This window comes from Lepisma saccharinum, chromosome 4, assembly GCF_977018435.1.
Source record: "Lepisma saccharinum chromosome 4, izLepSacc3.1, whole genome shotgun sequence".
NCBI classification, from domain to species: Eukaryota; Metazoa; Arthropoda; class Insecta; order Zygentoma; family Lepismatidae; genus Lepisma; species Lepisma saccharinum.
Window position 1 is genome coordinate 38,634,755 of NC_139232.1, and position 22,808 is coordinate 38,657,562.

Below are 22,808 nucleotides of genomic sequence, written 5' to 3' on the forward strand. Positions count from 1 at the left end.
TCATCGTCGTGATAAGGACGAAATCGTGACAATTAGGGTAGAGTGTGTATGTACATATTTGTGCGTGTTATTTTTTCTAATTTTGTCACTTGACATTATGAGAGATGGCGAGGAAGAATGATGATGAGATGAAATTGAGGAATGGACATTATAAAGAAACGCCCATGATCAGATCAGGACTCGAACCTGAACCTGCTATGACGAGGTTGTGAGTCTACTTGTTGAATACAATGAGGCGAATCTCAATTTATGAAGTTGCAGATTCAATTATATTTGTGTGGAAAAAATATATTTAAAAAAATATGAATCTAAAACTCCGATAATCAAGGTATATCAAAATAGATCTTGTGAGATGGGATCTGTTTCCTTGTAACTCATTTTGCAGAATGATACAAATTCATTTGCAGAACTGGAGAAATTATCACGCACTTGTTCCTCTTAGTGATAGGAATTACATCTTGGCTGTAAATCTTTGTAACACACTGTTAATACTCATTTTAAATTTTTTATGGTTATTTACGTGAGGATAGGTATGAAGGACGCTCATATTGATTTGTTTTAAATTTTGAAAACATCATTGTTAACGAAACTCGGTTACGTAATTTCATTTATCTTGCCTGTCAATTTCAGGAGATGTGTACCTTTCTGTTCTGGCTTGTTCGTGTGGAATCTGCGCTCCCCCCTTCCCAGTGCGCATTTGGATTTAGTTTGAAGCTAACTAACTAACTCTCTAGCCTTCTTAAACCCGAAGGTTCATGGCTGCAGCAACACAGGCCTTCCATCTATCCCTATCTTGAGCAAGATCTATATACTCTTTTCCATCCCTACCGATTTCCTTTAGGTCCATCTCAACGTTGTCCCTCCATCTTCGTCTTGGCCTTCCTACAGGTCTCTTACCATCTGGTTTCCCAACAAGAATCCTGTAAACTCCTCTTTCCTCTCCCATTCGTGCCACATGGCCTGCCCACCTAAGTATTTAGTTTGAAGTAGAGAGATATTTTGTGAAGGGACATCATTGTAATATCCACAAATGTGGTTATTTAACTCGCAATGAAGAAAACGCAGCCAAACTGCATTTTAATTTGACAAATACCTCGAAAACCAACACTTTCATCTTGCGTGTGTGAAAATGCTTTAAATGGTAAACTGAATGACTGAAAATAATCATTACGTTTATTCTGACGTATAACCCCGAAACGTTGCATATATGAGCAGCTCCTTCCGATGTTAGTTCCACTAATAACATAGGGAACAAAATTAAGAATTTCTCATTTTAGCATAAACAATGTGTCTATGAAATCAACATAAAACCCAAAAATTCGTAATTCACACTTTACGTGATGAGTACAATAGTAAGATAGTGTACAAACGGTAGTGTATGCAATATTGAGGGAGGCGAGGCAAGACTGGAAACTTCCCGTGCGGCGAAAATTCAAGCAATTTCTTTCAAAGCATCGGGATATTACTATATAATAAATTACATAGTCACCTCTAAGGGTCAAACAATTACCAGTGCAGGGGGAACTGGTCCTCATCCCTCTTCAAATATCTCACTAAATACAGAAACACACACACAAGTGTATATTAATACCATCTCTGTCCACAAAATGTACCTGACGTTTGTGTTAATGTAACGTAGTATATTTTCTACAGGCATTAACTTATTTACGTATATATACTCGTAGATTTCGAATTCATGATAATCTATTACGTAGACATAGAAAATTAAATGCATCAAATGTATTTGATGCACTAAAGGGTGTTTTGGTCCTTTGCCAAGAACTAAGTTTACAGTACGATGCATTTTTGTATATCGTTTAGCCTTCTCTCTAGCCTTCTTAAACCCGAAGGTTTATGGCTGCAGCAACAAAGGCCTTCCATCTGTCCCTATTCTGTGAAAGATCAATCCAATCTTTTCCATCCTTACCGATTTCGTTTAGGTCCATCTCAACGCTATCCCTCCATCATCGTCTTGGCCTTCCTACAGGTCTCTTACCATCAAATTTACCAACAAGAATCCTTGTAAACTATTATTTCCTCTCCTATTCGTGCCACATGGCCTGTTCACCTAAGTTTTCATGTTATAATTATTCTGGACATGTCCTATTATTCCCAACTAAACATGCTGCATCGATTTACCACGTGAGGCAATCACGGATCTTCAATCGGAATTTCCATGCAACCGTGGGTCTCGAAGCGATAGTTTCATGTTACATTTCCGTCCCAGAAGGGAACCACATATTGAGTATTCAAAGCTGCAAACATTTCAGGGCTTACCTTTGGCATGGGATAAATTCCGGCTTCGCCAACGGCATACTCTCCGGGCGTATCGTTTCCATGAAACCAGCTGGAATACCATGGCTCGTCTAGGAATGAAAATCGTACAAGGGGTTAATTGCAAAACGTTGGAAAATATTTGTTTTATGTAACATTTCTATTAGTCTCGCGCTGAGGCTATTATCAATATTTCACGTTTTTACTCGAGGCAGGTTTCGACATGAGAAATTAAGGGAAGCGTCCACCTTTTGGTGTAGGTCGTTCGTTGGTCAGATTGTTCTCCGGGAATTAGTCAAACAGCCTATCGCTGCTACGCAAAAGAGAGATGTTTTTGATAGTTCAAAGCATCCGAAATACATTTTTAACATGATGTGAAAAACTAGATTTCTTGTCTACTTATTTTATCTACTGAAATATTGAAATCACGAAGCAACTTCTTCTTGCAGACAGAAGCACAAATGTTATGTATGTAACTGACTACACTATAATGTTACGAAAATTTCCACGTAGCCCGAAAAGTGCCCGAGTTCTTATACGCAGTAAGTGTAAATAAATTTGATGCACTCTGCAATTGATCAAGAAAGTTTCTTACAAAAATTCATTTCTCTTTGAAAAATCACTCCAATCATGGATCTGGACAACCAGTCAGGCCAATCGGCCAACATGCATTTCTCCCTCATTTTAAAAAGGTGGCTTTGTAGCAAGAAATGCATGCATCCTCATATCCACCTCTATCTCTCTTCATAACTTCGTCGTTCGTTGTTCAACTAAGGGAAGGCTACTACAGATTTAACGTTTTGAGTTCTTGTATTGTTTAGGATTCTGTCTTTATAAAGGGGTGCAAGAAATGACCATCTTAGCAAGCACCCAAAAGTCAACTAACCTTTCTTCAAGTAGTACGCCCGTTAACTACATGCTCGATGCAATGGCGTCTACACTCACAGCCAGTATATCTTATGGAGGGAAGGGGGAATAATCTATTGCCCATCTTGAGTGAAATTTACAACAATGGCGTAGTGATTTCAGTTCTTGAGTGTGTTTTTATACGAATTTCATTTTTTCACAATTAGGTCGATTATGTTATATTTTTTACGTTTTAATTTGCTCTCGATAAAGAATTCATCTGCATAATATTCATCTTAAATTACTGTGTTTTGGGAAGGGAATTCTGATACATATTAAGAGAAGAACGCAAATAGCCTCAGTGCTGACGTATCAATTATATTTTGTAATAAGCAAGCAGCAAAGCTAATCGGAGAACTTTCAAACCGCGCTGTAAATATTCCTTATAATTCCAACGTGTAATTCATCTAGTGGGAATTAACACTGTCATCAGTACACTTACAGAATTTGTCAAAACGTACTCAAAAACTATTCTTATTTACCTCTGAACTGCACAGTATGTTTCAGAAACAAAAGAAAATTATCAATTTATTGTGACGCAATTCTTAAGATTATGGAGATTATAAATCTGTCAAAGAAACCAGATTTTTTCCCTGGGTATACTCCTTGGAGAATGGACAACCCCGAAGAACATTTCAAAGCATTTCGAAACTGACTAGTATGTGTGAATCTTCCTCACAAGTTGGATTCAACGAGAAACGCAGTTCTTAAACCGATGTTGCAAAGTTTCAATGAAATATTAGCGAGTTACATTCGTACCTTCACTGATACTACTTCTGCACTTCCGCCACGTGTTTCTCGTGTTACAGACTTTCTGAAGACTACCTTAGACAGCATATGTTTCAGTAACAAATTTACAACAGGAGAAGGAAACACACCTGGTTAGCACAGACCAGCTGGCTGTTAGAATATAAATTGGTACAAATTCCTTTTTCAGAAAATTAGCAAGGTGAATGATTCAAAACGAAATGTTTATTCTGACAAAGTATCTTAGTTTTAAATTCCGTACTTTCCGATTTACGCATGGGGGTTTAGTAGGGTCATATTTGCGTAGACACCAAAAATGTCAACCTTCCTTCTAAGTAGTGCACCCTGGACTAGCAGACTAACGTGGCTCTAGCCCCTGGACTCACAGCCAATATAATCTTCTGTAGATCGTGTTGTCCTGTGTCGTACATACGCCGAGATCCTCTTTACAGCCTCGGCTTTTAGCCTAGATATGGAGATTTGTTCTCGGAATCAGCATAGTTTGACTTGTTGGTAAGGAGTCTAAGTTATAGAATTTCAGAGAGAAAAGTTTGGAACAACTATTTTATTTTATTGTCCTCAGCTTTGTTTTAGTTGAGGGACTATGTGCCCGTATTGTATGACGGACACATATAGCCTATTTACTGACATGTCAGCAATTTAAAAATAAATAAATCAATTATTATTCTGTATACACATGTTCCTACAAATTTCATTTTCATGTATCAAAGTTTTTCTAAAAGTTTAATTTTTATCGTTCACACATTTCTCTAAATGACTGCAGTCTCCACCAACCTTTCCCTTGGGCACACCATTGGCCTCCGCAATGAACAGTCGAATCAAGGAACGACGAGAAAATCTGATCCCTTAAAGTAGCTCGGTGATCACTTCGTTCTTTCATACATTCGACGTGCCTCGGGATCAGCTTAGTGATAGAGAACCTGAGAAGCGGGCATGTCCGAACCATACTCTTCATTAGCTTCAAGATTTCTTGGTTCATGAGTTTACATAGGTAAAAATGATGTCGCTGTAACCAATTTTCCACTTAAACAAGGAACGGTCGACACAAAGATTCTTCCTTAAGAATTCTTGGCTTTCGGAACGCGCGGTCAACGCTGGCGTGGCTGAAGGCTATCGCACTTTCCTCGGTGTATGACCCGCAACAAGGCAAGTGTCCAAACCCCCAACCAAGAGTACTTGATGCGGCAACATGTAATTGCCCAGCATCGTCTCGGGGAGAAGGAGGAGAGGATTTGGCAACAGTGACGAGCCGCCACCTTGGCAAGGCCTAAGCATGGCGGCGGCTGATTTCGTCATCCAAAAATACATTCGGACGCCATATTTAGCCCAGCTCGCAAGATTTCGCCGTCTGCCCCTTCCCCCGGCCCCTGATCTCGGAGGCTGAAGACCCTTCGCGGGATTCCTTAACCCCCGTCGCCCACCAGATGCACGCCTGCCGCAAGGAATCTTCCTTTCGTCAAACGCTCGCCTCGGAAAACACAACATACACCGTGTTCAGTGTCGCACGAGGCGGAACACGTACAGAGAAGGTGCGGGGGAAACAACGCTTCTTTCGTTTGACCTATCTAGTGGGTGATCTCCAATTATTCGCCATGGAGAACTCGCTACTTTGACAGGAGAGAGGAGATATAAGACCATCAAGGTACGTTCTGTGCTCAGTATTTGCACACTTAATCATTAAAATTTGACGGTTACTAACTCAAAATTCGGCAAAATTCTCACCGCAGTAGGTTCCGAACCACTACCACGTGACTCCACCGGGAACCGAATCAGATATCCTTTGATTAGTTAGTAACTTAGTTACAATTAATCCTACTTTAAAAGTGCTTTCGCAGTTAGTTTCTTCTGGAGACTTAATTCCAACAAATCAAGGGAATCTGTTGACTTTGAGTGAGTTTTGGTTATGAGTTCAGTTTATCCATAGAATGGCTAATCGGGACTGAACCTACAGTTTAAAGTGGGATCCGAACCACTTGTGCCTCCATCGGTTATCGAACCCGCGACCTCTTGATTACAAGGCGACGACCTTACCACTTTTTGAAAAGGAATATCCCTAAGTGGTAGTATCCCCCGTTTTTCTCTTTATTCTCAATTTTCACATATCTCGGTTCTTCTTAATTCTCTTTTCCCCATTAGGAAAAGCACAAACATCCATGTCTTACCCGTGATTCGAACCCGGGACCCCTGGCGTCGCAGCGCGCTGTGCTTACCACTCCGCCACGGAGGTCGACACTTCGCCATCAGGGAGGCCTCAAGGAAACCTGGTGTGTCGAATTCAACTCTTCCAATCATTACGAATTCAGTTACAGTTACTGTAAAAAATAATTCAGTTACAGTAACTCATGCATCTACCTTACTTCAAGAAACTGTTTAGTTTCCAATACTCTATGCTCAATAACTATAAATCAAAGCATGATTCATTGTGAGTTGAATATCTAGACTTATCATCTAGCTAACAGAAGAGCAGGGATGAACAGTATTTTTAGAAGGTGGTTTGTTCAACTGCAAAAATAACATTTTGAAAGCAATTATGAATGCGTCAGACTACCCTTCCATAGCCTTATAACAAAAAATAGTTGGAGTTCACTCACAGTGACTTCACTGGATTTCTCTGCAGTGACATAATCAATCATTCCTATGCTTTACGTATGGAAGTGGCAGGAACGTTTGTTTAGAATAGTGTTTCTTGTTTTCGTAATCAAAGTAAATCCTAAAAGTAAAAGTTGCATTTTTATGTAGCTGACATATGCACATGAAACATCATTCCACTGTTCATACATACTGAGATTCACTTCCTCGTGTTTGGGATGCTAAAAAAATGTGTGGATAATATCACTACCACCCCACACACCTACATACGTATACTTTGTGTGTGTGTGTGTGTGTGTGTGTGTGGTGATATAAATAAATATTTTACACTTTATCTCTTATCGAAAAACGAATATGCTTTTCAAACGCGTTAAACTTTTATTTTGCTAAATTTCCAGTACCATGGAGTGAGCATTGATTGTTTTATTCCTCTAATAAACAAGAAAGGAGTGTGGTATGAGAAAAATGTTGCTATAGCAACCAAGGCTTCAAATTGATTTTTATAATTTATCTGACAATTTATTACTGTTGAAACTCGCTCCGCTTTTCCAGGACATTTCAATTTCCAGTTACATACACTCAACCTGTTTAAAGAATAAGAAAGGAGAATATATTTGGAAAGATTAGCGCAGCGTTTATGCATTTCAAAGAAATTGTATCCTATGTATCCTCTAGAAATGAAATCGAAGGTAGATCCTGTTTTATCGCTTCCAAGAAACTACATGTTTCAGAATCAAAATTATTATATTAGTGATACAAAATACAATTAAAACTTTTGCTTAATTTTAATGTAATGTTGACATTATAACATCTTCTAAGTATCAACAAATATTTTTACTTGAGTTCCTGATTAGATTCGGTGCATAACAAATGCACAAATTTGTAGAATATCATATTTTAAATAGTAGGAATACTGTAATAACTAAATGTAACATTGACACTTCATGCTTTATTTATACTCTTCTGCGTTCATTAACCAACATTTGTTTTTTCTAAATATAATCTCACTTAGTGCAATGAAACACAAATACAAAAATATCCTTAAAATACACCATGCAATGTGTTTCTTTTAGTGACACTTAATCTGAAACACGGATAATTTATAAATTTACTACTAAGAAGCACAAATTATTAAACAGAATATATGTGGTGTGACGTACACATAATATCCAGTATTTTCAAGAGTAGTTTTTCACACAATTCTACTTCATTTACTTTTTGATTTGTACAATTTATACAATGTAAGCACTTCACTCTATTTCCGTTCAATAAATAAAAATGAAAGTTGAACTAACTCTGTATTGAAATAGTACACGCACAAATTCACATCCTGAAACACACATCTAACTTCAACAAAAGACACATGCTTTCAAAATAAGAGTAATTGAGCTAAAAGCTCACTTTACATTACCTAGATGAAAACTGAAGGAAATACATTTAAAAACTTGTACTGATTCCTACTGTGGTCTCTCGGTTTATGTATGAAATATATGTACACATTTTAAGTAATGAGCGATGACATTTTTTAATGAAGTAAGTATACGCAAAAGTTATTAAAAAAATACGCAAATCAAGTAAGTTTTTACTTGCCAAGGAACCGCTTGGAAATTATTAATTAAATGAAACAAAAATTTACAACTTTTGTGAAGATTTGTTCGATAATGAAATTTCGATAACAATTTCTAATATAATACAAGATCGACCAAGCCGACCTCCGTTGCAGAGTGGTTAGCACATCGCGGTACGACGTCAGGGGTCCCGCGTTCGAATCTCGGCCTGGGCATGGATGTTTGTGAGTGTCCATCCATAAATTTCATCATACCATCCGTCATTCCCAATTTGGCAAATTAGCCAAAAGTAGCACAAAAAGCGAAGTAAAATAAAGCAAATCAATCAATCAAAGATCGACCAACTTGACAATGTCTTTATATCGATTGCAAATCCATATTTTTAATCTTTTTTAAAATGTAAAATATTATGTGTTTTAAATTCATACGTATGTATGGCAAATATTTTCATTTGAGTAAGGTATTTTCAATGCAGTACACACTTTCTAAAACAGAGCTCACATTGAAGCTTTATCTAATGTTACAAATTATACTTGTCTATATGTATGTTTAAAATATCTCCCTTAAATGAACGATATCCAACTTGACGTCATCACGTAGTGCGCTTTAGGAAGAAACCGAATGAAGTTCGGGCAAGGAGATTCCCGTGTGTTAAGGAAAGCATATGAGAAGCTTTCTTACAGCGAGAAATTTGCGAACTTTTTGTAGTCACGGACACACCTCATTGACTTTCAATGGAATCACTACAATCCACAAGTGTCCGTGACTGTAGGTAGAAATTCCTCAAATGAGAATTAATCATACCTTGAATCACTTATAGCAAAGACCATACGCACAATGCTTACCAGGCATGTTTTTAACGCAGGATCTGATCTTTTTTGTCTCGTGTTAGAAGAAAATGTAAAACGACTCTGCGGAATAGAAAATGTGCCAATGCATACTTAAAAGTGATGCGAATTCAATTGAGAATTGATGAATGCTTTTTGTCAGCTATCCCTTTATCACTTGAACGTGATTAATGTATGTTACCTAGCATAATTTCAGGAACATGTTTTACAAAAGTTGTGCTTGCATTATACATGAGGGGCGTTACAGCTAGTACATAATTATCATCCTCGATTTATCGTATGTAAAGTTTTGCAATAGAAAGAGCAGGGTGTATTGAAACAAAGAGATTTGCTCATCCTTTCTAAAATTCTACATTTCTAAATTCGCTACCAATCTGGAAAGAAAGTTCGCCGCGTGTGAGAAAATGATGTTTCACAGGTTTCACTATTTTTTAATCAACTATTTTCAAGAATAGAACTTCATTGTAGTACTAGCATGTTTCTTTCTTGAAAACATGTCAATACTGGAAATGTAAGTCATGAAGCATTTTTTTTAAATGGACTATAATGTTTTATAAATACATAAGAATATTGAATTTTGTTACTATTATTATTATTATATTGAAACAATTTGAAATCGAACATTGAGTGCAGCGGATGGTATATGTGCAATGTGCAAGTACACGGCAAGATTGGCAAGATAGGACGTTGCACGCATTGGAAGGGTATCTCTGTTCGGTTGCCAAGTTTGGTAACCTCACGTGACTGTCTTCTGTCTTGGTCCCAAAATATCCACGAAGTACAAAGGTCATTTTCCTTCGGGAAATCCTCAAACTTCACAAAGGATGCCAAAGACCTTAGTCTTTTCTCTGAAGATGTTTGAATCATGCGAAATAACAAAGACTTTGTTCAACTTTGATTACAAAAGGTTGCATTGAGCTTCTCTAAGCCTTCTTTTCATGTTTAGGGCATGTATTGTTTATTTATATGCAGTTGCGTTTTATTTTCGGAGATGTGCTACTAGTTCTGCAACACATGTATTGTTCTTTTCGTTTAAACAAACTGACAGATTGCTTTGTTTTAGATATCCATGAACCAGCATGTCATATGTTTTGAGATATTGCAAAATTAAAAAATAACATCAAAAAAGCTTGTTTGTTTATTTTTGTTAGAAAAGTTTACATATGACTTACTGTTCTTTCATTAGGTATATTTAGTAAATATTATTGTAATCGTTATGCTATGGCTGAACCTTTTAAAAATTCTCCGGTGTTCTTAAATGATTGTTCCCTTTGGCACTGTTGTACCAGATGTGTTTCGGGTTGTGCATATGTACATACGTGCCTGTGTGTGTGTGTGTATGTGTGTGTGTTAGCTTCAACGAGAATCTGTAAGAAATTTGAATATATGTTGTTTTTCTACTTAGTTTACAACAACATTGGTTCAAAATTCAACAATCATGACTTTTATGAGCTGGGCATTACGAGCTTCTGTCGATTGAAGTAATGTTCTAAATTTCGAACCTGCTATTAATTGCAACCATGAAACAACTCCTGCCAAATATTGCTTCACTCGTATTTTTTTTTCCTTTTTGTACTCTCGTTTTAATTTTACAAAATGTACTTGAACGCCATACTTTGTAAAGACGAATAGAAGAGGTTGTGCATGTAAGCACGATAATTGACGGTGAGACAACAGTGACTATTCTAAATAAAGGAATAGTGCATTCCAGAAAAAATAGTCCTATTCCATGTAAATAATAAAAATGAATTAATCTGAAAATTATTAATGTTTTTAATTGAGTTTAGGTTTAAATATTTGTGAATTCATGTAATTTGCATATTTCATCAACAAAAATTATTAACATCTGTAGCCTATATGCTTCACAGACAAATGAAGTCAAATTTTGTTACATATTTAAAGCGTCACAAACGTAATCATAATCAAGTTTTACAGTTTTTTAGCAGATACCACAAAACACTTCATAATTCTGTGAAATCAGTTCATTATGAATATTTGAATCTAATTTCGTGTCTTGAACCTTACATTTTGGGTGTGAAATGTCACACACGTAACGCTGAAATGCCCCCAATAAAGTAGAAACGATTAGATCTGCTGTTGCATAGAAAGTATGAAAATATAGAAAACATTTCTTTAGAAAATGAACAGAAAATTAGCAATTACACATAATACATATAATAACTGGAATCGGTACATTTATACAACTGAAGGCTTTTTAAATGATCTATTTAACTAGCATGTAATCTTAATTGTTTGTTATTTTACTTACTACCTATATATCACTGCGTTTCGAGAGAGTTCATCTTCCCTCGACTTCTGGTGAATATATAATTTTTGAAAGTGGTGAGAATCGAACCTTCGATAGACCCACTGATTTGTACAGTCAACGGCAAAGATAATGGTATGCAAATTGTCCACCACTATTTTCGTTACTTTTTTATTCTACATCCTGTGTTGTTTTAAGGACTGAAAGTATGTAGGTTCGAAGTAGGTATTGTTGTCTGCTTATTGACGTCATTATTTAGATTCAGTGTCATCACATTGTGTAATACAGACCAAATGAAAATGGTGGTGAAAAATTCGCCTACTGTTTCTTTCGCCGTTGGGTGTACTACAAATGCGGTTCGCTAACCAATTTTTAGCGACATTGCCTGGTCGAGCGTTGTAATTGCGATACAATTGCAGGCAACATGACTTCTAAAGTTTGCAATACAATAACAGTCTCTCAGATCATACCGAGAAGGTTATAGCAACAGAGCTAATGTTAAACTGAAGATTCTCTAAATTTAGCGCCGGTTTCTTTTATCTCGCTTTTACGCAGCTGACGCCAAACGCTGCGAAACAAAACACGCGCTTCTTCACAAAAGTTGCGAAGGTGGTTCTGGGCATCCCACGTACGTGTTCTGCGAGATGGTCACGGCCCTAACGATACATTTAGGCTTGAAAAAGGAAAAGAAAACGGTTGATGACGTATGCTTCCATGCGCGTAAGCGTTGGATAATTGCGTTTCGGGAAAGCTGTTTCTAGAACAAATTCGAGATTTTGGCCAGCAGGTTCAGGACGGAGCATGTGTGGTGTCTGTGGAGATTCTAGTTAAAGTTTGTCGAAGAACCTCATCTGTAAGCGCTGTGGCAACTCTATGTAAAGGCGAGGTATACTACTCATATTCTATGTATTACTAACACCGTGAAATTTGCAACACTAATTCACTTGCTTTACATGTGTATAGGGAGCTTACGTGAGATAAACGCATCAACATTTTCGTATTACTTGATTTTCAGTAATCTCTTCTGTGTCGTTGAGTGTTCGACTCAAGATGTTGCCTCTGAAGGTCGTGGGTTCGAGTACGGGCATTGGCAAGACTATTCATATAATCGCTATTCATCTTCATTGTCGCGATTAGCCAAAAAGTGGCAGAAAATAGCCTACTAATAACAATAATACTAATACAGATATCATTCTCAAGAAAAACGCACTGCCTATAACAAATCTACAGTCATTTCAAGATAACATGCTATGAATATCATAATTTCTTGATCTTCGCGCCAACCTCGGGAGTGTTTAGCTACGACGCCGGGTTCGAATCCAGGCCTCAGCATGGGTGTCCTTTGTGAGTGTCTCTTCATCAATTTCATGATATCGCAACTTCTCTTCATCGTCGTGATTAGCCAAAAGTGTCAGAAAAGCGGAGCTAAATAACAAATATCAAATCAAAATCTTAATCTTCGCAGTCCGAAGGACGTCATCAACTACTTCAGCAAAGATATGATATGATATAATCTTTTCATATATTTCAAGTAAAAAATCTTACAGCAAAAGCTAAAAGTTGTAATTTTTCCATCTGAGAACCACATTAGCAGAACACTTAAAAATCTTATCTCGCACATACAGTATTTCTATATATAATTAAGCAAAGCAAACTGCGTTTTGGATTACACAAATGTAACACAAGCTGAATATATTTTTGTAGTTTTTGTACGTGATCAAGAAAGTTTGTCGTCTCAGAAAGCATACGTAGTAAGATGATGCACACTGCTATATTTCATTGTCTTTGCATAGTATCTCAAACAACCGCCATAGGTTTGTCAAACTGGATGCTTCCCAAAACTAATGTTTCTTTCATTAGGGGACATGGCTAGCGAAAGAATTTTAATAAGCTCAAAATTCTATACGACAATGACACGTTTGCTAGACAAGCAGATAAAGTCTTTTGTATTCATCGTGGCTTCAGAAAACGCGATTCACAGTCAGGCCCCGTAAATGAGTTACTAAAATGCAAGGTAGTACTCTGTCTTGTAATTAGATCTTAAAACCCTGGAGGAGGGGTGTGCTTCCCAGGTCAAAAAAGCTCTCGCATGTCTTACCTAAAGAATTGTTAATTGAAGGGAAAAGTGTATTGTAGTAAAAAAAATAAATAATCAAAGCTTGAGATGTTAACTTTTAATCCCATCACCCCATTTTGTACGCATTTTTCTTATTTTTCGTCGCTTATCGTCCGTTTTGACAAGTCGCGATGATTATTAAGAATGATAATAATAACTAGGGACATGAAGTTTTCGTTTTAACGATAACACCGAAAAGTTGAGGAAAGCAAAATAAAGTGTTTAAAATGTATTTGCATTGGTATGTTTTCAGTGTTTCGGAATCGCGAAATAACGAGAATTATGCCATGTTTCACAATAACACCGAATTTTACACTTTAACGCGAAAAACACCTTGAAATATGCAATATAAACTGGAAATAACACTTCTTCTGTTCAAAAGAACTACCTGAAGCGCTATTCTGTCATTTGTAGTGTAACTGGTGATAGTTTGATTCAAAAGAGATTATTACACTTCAATTATTGCAGTTTCGCGCAGACGTGACTGACAGTGTTTTAATCTCGTCCTGAAATAGAATTCGTGCAGGGTAGATCTTTCCAGAAGGGAAATTTCGCACGAACGGGAAAATATTCAGGGAGAAACACCTGTTGTGTTTCAGAGGGGTGGTGTGTATGTGTGTACACAAAACTTTCGCAGAGGGATTTTTTGGCATTGTTAGGAAAGGATTTGAGTGTTATCATTCAATAAACATTTCATATTTACTGACTGATGAGATGAAATAGTTTTCCAAATGGAAGAAATTTAGTCACAAATAGTGTTGCCCACGGGACGAGACGGGACAGGCTTTTAAAAATTCGAGTCGAGACGAGATTGATTATGTGTCCAGAGACAAACGAATATTTTCATTCGAGACGAGACACCATTTCACAGCATTTCCACGAGACGAGACAGGCCAAAGTTACACCGACACTAGTCACAAAGGTAAGCCATGTTTTTTTTTGGTAATTAAAACTTAAATTTGTCTCAATTTTCCAGAACTAAAACAATGGGAAAATGTTAAGCATAGAAGGAACAGTAAAAATGCATGTAAAAATAACACCGAATGTTGCCCTAAACCGCGAAAAATAACATCGAATTGCAGTAAAAGATAACATCGAAATTCAAGGAAAAATGAAACGAAAACTTTACGTCCCTAATAATAACTCTTGGCGCAACAGCCCTCCCTACATACCGACTGCCGTCCTCACTCACTCATCCGAGGTGGAAGATCATCCAGCAAGTTACGGGGTGACGCGTGGTCAGAACGATGAACCCCCGGTCGTTGTTGGTTTACATGACCCGTTGCGCTACTCATTCGTAGCTCCCTAATTTCCTCACGATGGTGGGTTGTCATAAGCAGTGATCAGAACGCTACATGTTAAAAGTAGCTTCCCTACAGCTACCGCTACTCGTCCCAAAATATAGCTTCGCTACTGCTACAACTACATTTACCTAAAAGTAGCTCGCTACGCTACTCGTGTGCGCTACTCGCTACTCCACTACTTTTCCATTACTTCTGCATAAGAAACATAAAACAACCATATGGATATACAAGACAAACCCCTACTATGATAGTTTCACTTAGTGGAAAATATAATCTGTTATTTATTATCATAATTCTCATAATGATTACGACTACACACAAATAACATTTTGTATGATTATTTATTTTTCTTGAGAACAAATATTTCATTTTCTTCAATAGACTGATACGAAGGCATTATAACTCACATTTCCACTAAAAGTATGTGTGCAACAATTTTAAAAACTACATCATAGAAACATGACCCCTGTGCATTCTCGGTTTCTGTCCGTTCAATTTAAGGTAAAAAACGAGACATCCAAAGTTGTGAGGCCCGAGGCCAGTAGAGCACTCAAATCACAATCCACCATGTAGAATCGCCGCTGGTCCGTGGCTGTTTTGTCGACTGCTCTTCTGACCTTGTAACCAAAGGGCCCCAGGTTCGATACCCGGCGGAGGCACATAGAGGTTCTGATCCAGTCTCAATTATCTTATCTGTGCATAAAGTGGACTCCAAACAAAAACTAAGAAAGACGCCTAGTTGGGAGGATGGGAACATCCTGCTCCTCCATTCCCCACACTGCTCATCATCATTCATCATTTTTTCTAACTCTCACAATTAGCCAAAAGTGACCGAAAGCGACTCTTAGGTGAGAGATATACGAAATAAATAATTCATCCTTATTGTCATGATTAGCAAAAGTTACAGCAAATCGACATAAATTTGGAAACTTTACTGTCTATTAACTAAAGAAAATTGTCTTTTCTGCAGGAAAGTCCATATCTCGTACGTACTTTGTACAGTATCATAAAATATATTCAGGAAAGTGATGCATAAACCCGAGTGTTTTAAGCGTGTTGTAATTTTAAAATTTGTGAACAAATATTATGATGAAAATAATTGTAATTCCAGAAAGTGTATGTCTTGTAACAATAATGTCTTGCTAGTGAGATCCTACATACTGACAATGATCAATGTGTTAACATACTGAGCTATTGATAGCTAGCACTATTGCTTTGTCATTTTAGTGGAAAATGGATAGCTCGTTTTTGCACTGTATGTGCTGACAAAACGTAGCTGTTAGCTGTTAGTTCTCTGAATATTAGAATTAGTATTCAGGTACTAGTGAAATAAATTACGTGGAATCTGCGATATCAATATATTTATAATCTAGATGATCTGTGTTTCCATGTAATAGACTTTGATATTATGAACCTCCTGCAAAAGTAAGCGAGTTATTATCGATTTTTTTTGGACGATGTTGACACATTCAAAATTTACCTCAAAGGCTCAAAATGCTGAGAAGAAATTTAGCTGTAGCGAAATTTTCGCTACAACTACAGGAATTTTTTAGCTTCGCTACAGCTACAGCTACAATTTTCAGAATGTAAGGCCACTACAGCTACAGCTACAAATTTTGTAACGCGCTACTTCCGTTATAAGTCGCATGCACTGGCCAAATTTCAGGAGAAAATTTGTTACGCTTCCCCCAGGAGATTCGAACCTGCGCGTGTACCGTAATAGGAGCACAGAGCACGGTGCAGGGCAATATGAATGATGCTTAGAAGAAATTGATGAAGATATGCAAAAATAACACCTATATTCAGTCCGAGACTCGAACTCGGAATCTTCGGCAACGAGACTGTTGAGTCGGGAACATGCGCTCACGCTACCGAGGTGGTGTATGTATGTGTTTGTGTGACACACACAAACACGCACGCACACACGCACTTGCACACACATATTATAGTTAAGGGACAGAAACGCAGACAACAGCAGAAAATTAAAGACCGAACATGGAAATAGAGAGTCTTGAAAGAAATAAGGAGGGAGAAATAAATGAAGAAAGAAAAATAGAACAAACCACCGAAAATGGGAATGGGAAAGTGAAACAAAGAAAAGTATAGAAATACATAAAACAGGCAGAGCAAGAGACGACGAGATAAACAGAGAGGAATAAAGAAGCAAAACAGACCAACAAAGAGTAAGAAAGAGACAGAACCAGAAAGAAAGAAGCAACATAAAATCACAATCGCATTGAAATCATTATCAGAATGAAGGCAGTTGTGGAAAACGACTTGGATCTCCAATGAGGGAATATTAATCAACATTTGGGGGCCTCAGATTCCTTTAGAAGGTCTTTAGGATAAATGTGAGGCAGAGTAAAAGCGACGACAAAGGAGCCGCAATCCGAGATGGAATCTGTCGTCACTCTACGGCCACAATTTATTAGACGCACGAACCACCTTGAAGCGAATCCAATTCTTTCGCGACAGCTGCAAGCAAGGGGGACTCTAATTTTAGCTTAGGAAACCAGGGCAGGAGGTGCGGTCTGATTGTGAAGAACGGGAAAAAATGAGACAAAAAAATATGACCCACAGTGCTCGTAAACTAATTCGTTTTGGGAGAACACGGATCTTACTTGTGGCTTTGCATCTGCAATTTGGCAGACTTTCTTTGGCTTCAGGTGAGAATTACAAGAGTATCAAGTGTACCTAAACCCTTCCATGTTTACCTTTATGCTTTAAATACACCACATAGCACGTCAGGTCGAATCATAAGCAACGAAAGCGAGTTAGACAAACATGTAGAGAACGTGAAACGTGTTTTCAAGGACTAACGTGCAATAAAAAATCACTTAAGCTGCTGTCAGAGCATGCTATTGGTCAACCAGTGCCACAAGTGCTGGAATCTGGGACCGAAATTAGATATTTTTGCGTCAGTAAATGGGACATTATGATAATAATATAATATATTGGTAATATATAATGCTGACTTTCCCGATGGTGTAGTGGTAACGTCGTCGCCTCGTAATCAATGGGTCTCAGGTCTCTAAACTGTGGGCCCAGACCCAATTAGACTATCTGTGCATAAAGTGGGCTTAAAACTTAAATGCACTACTTTTGCAGTTTTGTGTAGTTTTGATGTTTGCAGCCCATACAATTCGAATTCAAATCAACTGTTGGTATACTGCCTCACTTTCAACGCTCTCCGGTAATACAACCACTTTCGCGACCAGGGTTACATAATTTTAATGTAATCGATTTTACAATTTTCGTGATACTGGCGCAAGAGTTAACTGTCTCGTTACTCTTCTGATCTTCCAACTAGATTCACTAGATTTGAAACTTGAAAGTGTACCTATTCAGTTTCCTATATTAGCTATTTGAATGCAGCTGAGATGAGTTTTAAAAATTCAGACTCTTCGAAACGTGTCAGGGCGAGACCGGAAACGAGAATAACGTCCGTAAAATCGATTACGGCCCGTTTCGCCTTATCCCGTTTTGCCGTATACACAAAAAATTTCCCACCACGGAATATTATCGACAGGAAGGGTCATTATTATTAATGTAATAAAACACCATGCTACATTGATATAACATGAATTTATCGCGTGTTTCTTGGACTCATACTAAGAAACTAACCTAACAAGAACTTGATATCAACAATTTCCATTATGAATTACCCTTCAAGTCGATAATATTTCCAGGTGGGAAATTTTTTGTGTGTAAGACGAAACAGGATAAGGCGAAATGGGATGTCCCGTTTCGCCTTAGAAAGTTAGTGTCACATGAATCATTTGAAATTGTATTGGGGGAGGTGAAGACGCATTAAGGCGAAACGGGAGGACACGGTAAAATCGACATGAGACCTAGATTCGCTGTCCTAGGACCAGAAATTCATTCAAAATTATAATGTAAAAAAAATAAAAATTTCATCTAAATCAAACTTGCTTTACAATGTGACTTAATTAGATATACGAAAGCGTTGACTGTTATAGGAAAAGTATATGCATTAGATATGTATAAACGTTCAGCTTGCTTTAATAAGTAAGCTAGGTATATTTTTAATAATTGTGTATGTATGTGTTCGAGGCAGACCGAAACCATATGAAGAGCTGCCTTGAAAACAGACCAGCAAAGTTCGGAGATTAGATATCGAATCAAGATGGAGGATGAGAATAATTAAAGGAATTTTCGCAATTTTTCTTTTAGAACTTTAAGAGCATACTATAAGGAAACGACAGTGAAATCACCGGCAGCAAGAATGAAGTGATACCAGGGTAAAATTACTGTTGTTCCACCGGAATAAACGACAAAACAACAACAAAGCACACTATAAACAAGGGATAATAATGCTTTATCCTTGTTCTTCTTTCATTTGTTCCCATCCTGTGCTCTAACGTAAACCCATTGTTATTTTACATTTTAGTATCAATTTTCATGCCTCACGAAAACAATAAACATTTTACAGAGGTCCTATAACTCACGACCGGATCAAGAAATTGTGGGGCGTTACCCCCACACCCCCTATACGCCTTCATGGCGTTGTGCTATGCACAGGGGAACACTTTACCTTTTTTTTTTTACCTTTTTTCCTATAATTCACGGTAATGTACGGCGTTTGTGATTTAGAAGCTGGATTAAACATTTATAAGTTTCTCTTATTTATGGTGAAATTACCGTAGAATTAACTTAAAATAACCTTCAGTAGAATTAACTGTGTCATCGCCATAGTGGATTTTTTTTTGCAGTGCAAACTGATATGTAACGTATACATTTGTCTCTTCACGTATTCTGTTGCCTTGCATTAAAGCGAGAGCAAAGACAGCGTCACTATCAATCGTAACCTACATCCACTGCAGCTCGGTGAGAAGTCCGCCATGAATCCCTCGGACAATTATTTTCGTTGTGCGAAGACAACGCTCGGTCGTACCCTGTTCGGGTAAACGTACGAGAAATGTGAATCAAACACAAAACAACAGAGCATAAGATGTTATGAGTAGACCTGGGACTTTTATGGAATATGAAAGTACAAAATATGTACATAAATATGTAGCAACAATTGATAAAATATGTACCTAAATATGTAGCAATAATTGATAAAATATGTACCTAAATATGTATTATCAAAAGGATATGTAGCTAAATATGTAGTATCAAAGAATATGTAATATTAATAGTAATCGAGTAGCCATTTCAAGCATTTTACTAGATATTTATTTTATTTGAACATATTCAACATAATTTTAAGAACATAAGTTGTTGAAATTAAAATTTGCATCAAATTTATAAACTCAAAAAATCACAGCAACTGTACATATTTAAGAAACAAATTTTGTTAACTATTAATTAATTTTCACATTGCAAATTATTGTATAATATGTAAATATGTAAGAGTGCTCTTTGTAACTTTCGAGACAATTGTGAAAAAAGCATCTACACAATGAGCAGTCGAATGAATATACATACATACTTACTTTTGTACTTTTTGTACAAGGGAACATGAGTAACTCGCTACGTACTCTTCTCCACCGATGCCAAGTTTCTTGGTGCTTTGCCTGAACCTAAAAGCGAAATGAAAATATGCAAACAGAAGGGGAGAGGGGAGAAACTACAGCATCATTAATAAATAAGAGTTTTTTTGTATTCACTGAAGACCAAAAAAATATCAGTCTGTCTTTCGACTTGACAGTAAATTTTAGGTGACCGTAAGCACTATGCATCTCATTGATTAGAAAATATGACAGATGAGCTACAAATTTTCTTCATTATGTTTCAGAGATCGAAAATATAGGAGAAAGGATCAAGATAAGGAAAAAGTACCGAAATATGTTGTTTTATGTAAAGTAAATGAGCAAATATGTAAAATAGTAATTTCCTGGCAAATATGTAAAAATATGTAACATAAAACTTATGCAAAATCATGTCAGTTATATGTATGTCAGAGTTATATGTTATAGTTATATATCTAGGCATGTATCTAGAAAGGAAGAGAATATGTAATTACATACAAACCCGAGCTCAAGTTATGAGGCAGGACTGGTTTTGACCTGTGACGTGCTCAGAATATTAATAAGGAGAATGACATAGATGTAAAAGGAGTGCGGCTTCAATTTTTAGTGCTCAGCACAGTTTTACCATCTTTGCACGTTTGATTGATTGATTGAAGTATGCTATTTTATGTCGCTTTTCTGCCACGTTCATCTAATCGAGAAGATGAGAATCAGTGATGATAAGATGAAATTGATGAAGCGACACTCACAAAGAACATCCTATCTCGCAGGAATTCGAACCCGGGACGCTAGGCTAACCACGAGTTTTGAGTAGCAAATCTTGCCCGAAATAAATTTTCTTGGACACGATACTGGGACTGGCCGATCACGTTTTTTCAGCAAAAATGTACACATTTAAAAAATGTTGATGTCTAGAAGAATGTCCAGTGGATAGAGACAGATAGAAATTCATAATAATGCACGCAGTTGTCCCTTCAACTCAGCACAGCCACCATAACACCATTCCAAAATTTTTGTAGATTCGCGTTTCTCAAATTCCATTGCAATGGCGGTCGAAAGGAGAGGCGAAAGAATTATGAGCGAAAAAAATACATTAACGCAGCAGTTCAGCGATTTTCCTCTCCCTGACGTCACGAGGACTTTAAAAATAGCTTGTTGCGTGAATTTCCTCGCGTCATCCGAAACCTGTAATGCAAACCTCGCAGGGAGCATCTGCCGCTGTTTGCTCTGTGGCTGTGGGCGACTCCGACTGTGGTGGGATTGCGGGATTCAGCATTGTTTTGCACAGCCATGCGTGCAACACCAGATCGTCCATCAATTAAGAGGATCCCCCTCAGACCGTACCATGTGACAGCTCCCTCTCTCTCTGGCGCAAACTTTATTTGAGGAACCTGTCCTGAACAAACTCCCATCCTCTGGTTTCCAATCTACTGTCGACGCCGTTGGAACGCGGTAGTTTTTTTCAGCAGTCCTTGCGTTTTTCCGTCTCTTCTCCTTATGCGAAATACAGTGCACATCACTTCACGCCTGCAATTGCATATCATATTAAAAGCCATATTTTGTTCCTCGCCAGAATCTGGCTGAAAAATTGTAGTATTTTTTTATTTATTTTTATTATATTTTAAAAAGCCTCAATTGAGTATGAATCCATTTTAATCAAGATCAAGATTTATCATGGTGGGTTAAGTTATTTTTGAAGTTTCGACAATTGTGTTGCCCTGCCTTGTAGTTCGTATGTCTTGGTTAGAAATTCCTGTGTTTGTCTCTTCTATTCTTTTTCGCACAGCCGCCATTTTAATCAAGGTGATGCAAGCTTAAACCGTCCTCAGTCCGAGACTAACGTTGGTTTGTGGCATCTGTGGTAGATAAGGTCAATGAAAGAATGAATAGTCAGGTCCAAGCTCTTGCAATACGGCAAGTACTTAGTGGACATGGCTCGCTCGCAAGAAAGAAATAATCTGTCATTTGATAGCATTGTGAAAATCATTGGTGTCATACCGTTGCATCCAAAATCATTTTCTTTCCATTTATCGGTGTTTGACTGTCAAGAATAAAGAAAACCTATGATGGGTTTTCTGATGCTCACCATGTATCAATGAAAGATTTAGATAGATTTGGAGTTTTAAGTCCGCTTTATGCACAGTAAGGCTAATCGGGACTGGACCTACAGTTTAGAGTGGGATCCGAACCACTATGTGCCTCCACCGGGTATCCAACCCGGGACCCCTTGATTACAAGGCGACGACTCTACCACAGCGCCATCGGGGAGGCCCCATGTATCAATGAAAGATAAGGTGAGAAGATGTACAGTCACCAGCAATAAAAATGGGCCATCGAGATCTAGTATTTCAGGAAATAGGTATCCATTGTCGGTGACTGTACATATTAATAACACTAACAATAACATCAACTCTATTGCTGCTTGATGCACACCGTGGAGAAAGTTTGTCTTGGAGAGATGGAATCCTGGAGAATAATTTAATGAATTCTAGAGAGCTTGAATTCTATTTAGAAATATATTTATATTTTCATAGTACATTGTGGCTTGGAACAAGTAACTGAGTGATGGTAAAGTTCCACACATTTGTGGTCTCGCCGGTTCTACCTGGGCGTAGGCATGGATCTTACTTTGCGAATCTTCATTTGTCAAGTTGATTTAGTCATAACCAATCTT

The 22,808-nt window shown here is 37.4% G+C and overlaps 1 protein-coding gene across 4 annotated transcripts in view; it reads left to right on the forward strand.

Annotated features, from left to right (window-relative positions):
• tn (tripartite motif containing protein thin) overlaps nt 1–22,808 on the forward strand; it is an 82,868-nt gene that overhangs the window by 14,347 nt on the left and 45,713 nt on the right. The window contains exon 1 of one of the 4 annotated variants that reach the window (XM_083120438.1): nt 5,328–5,590. The exons of 2 other annotated variants lie outside the window; for them this stretch is intronic. The gene's annotated coding sequence lies outside the window, so the exon portion shown is untranslated. Of the gene's footprint in view, nt 1–5,327; nt 5,591–11,982; nt 12,106–22,808 lie in introns of those variants that run through there. One more of the 4 variants, XM_083120439.1, reaches the window with a different exon arrangement.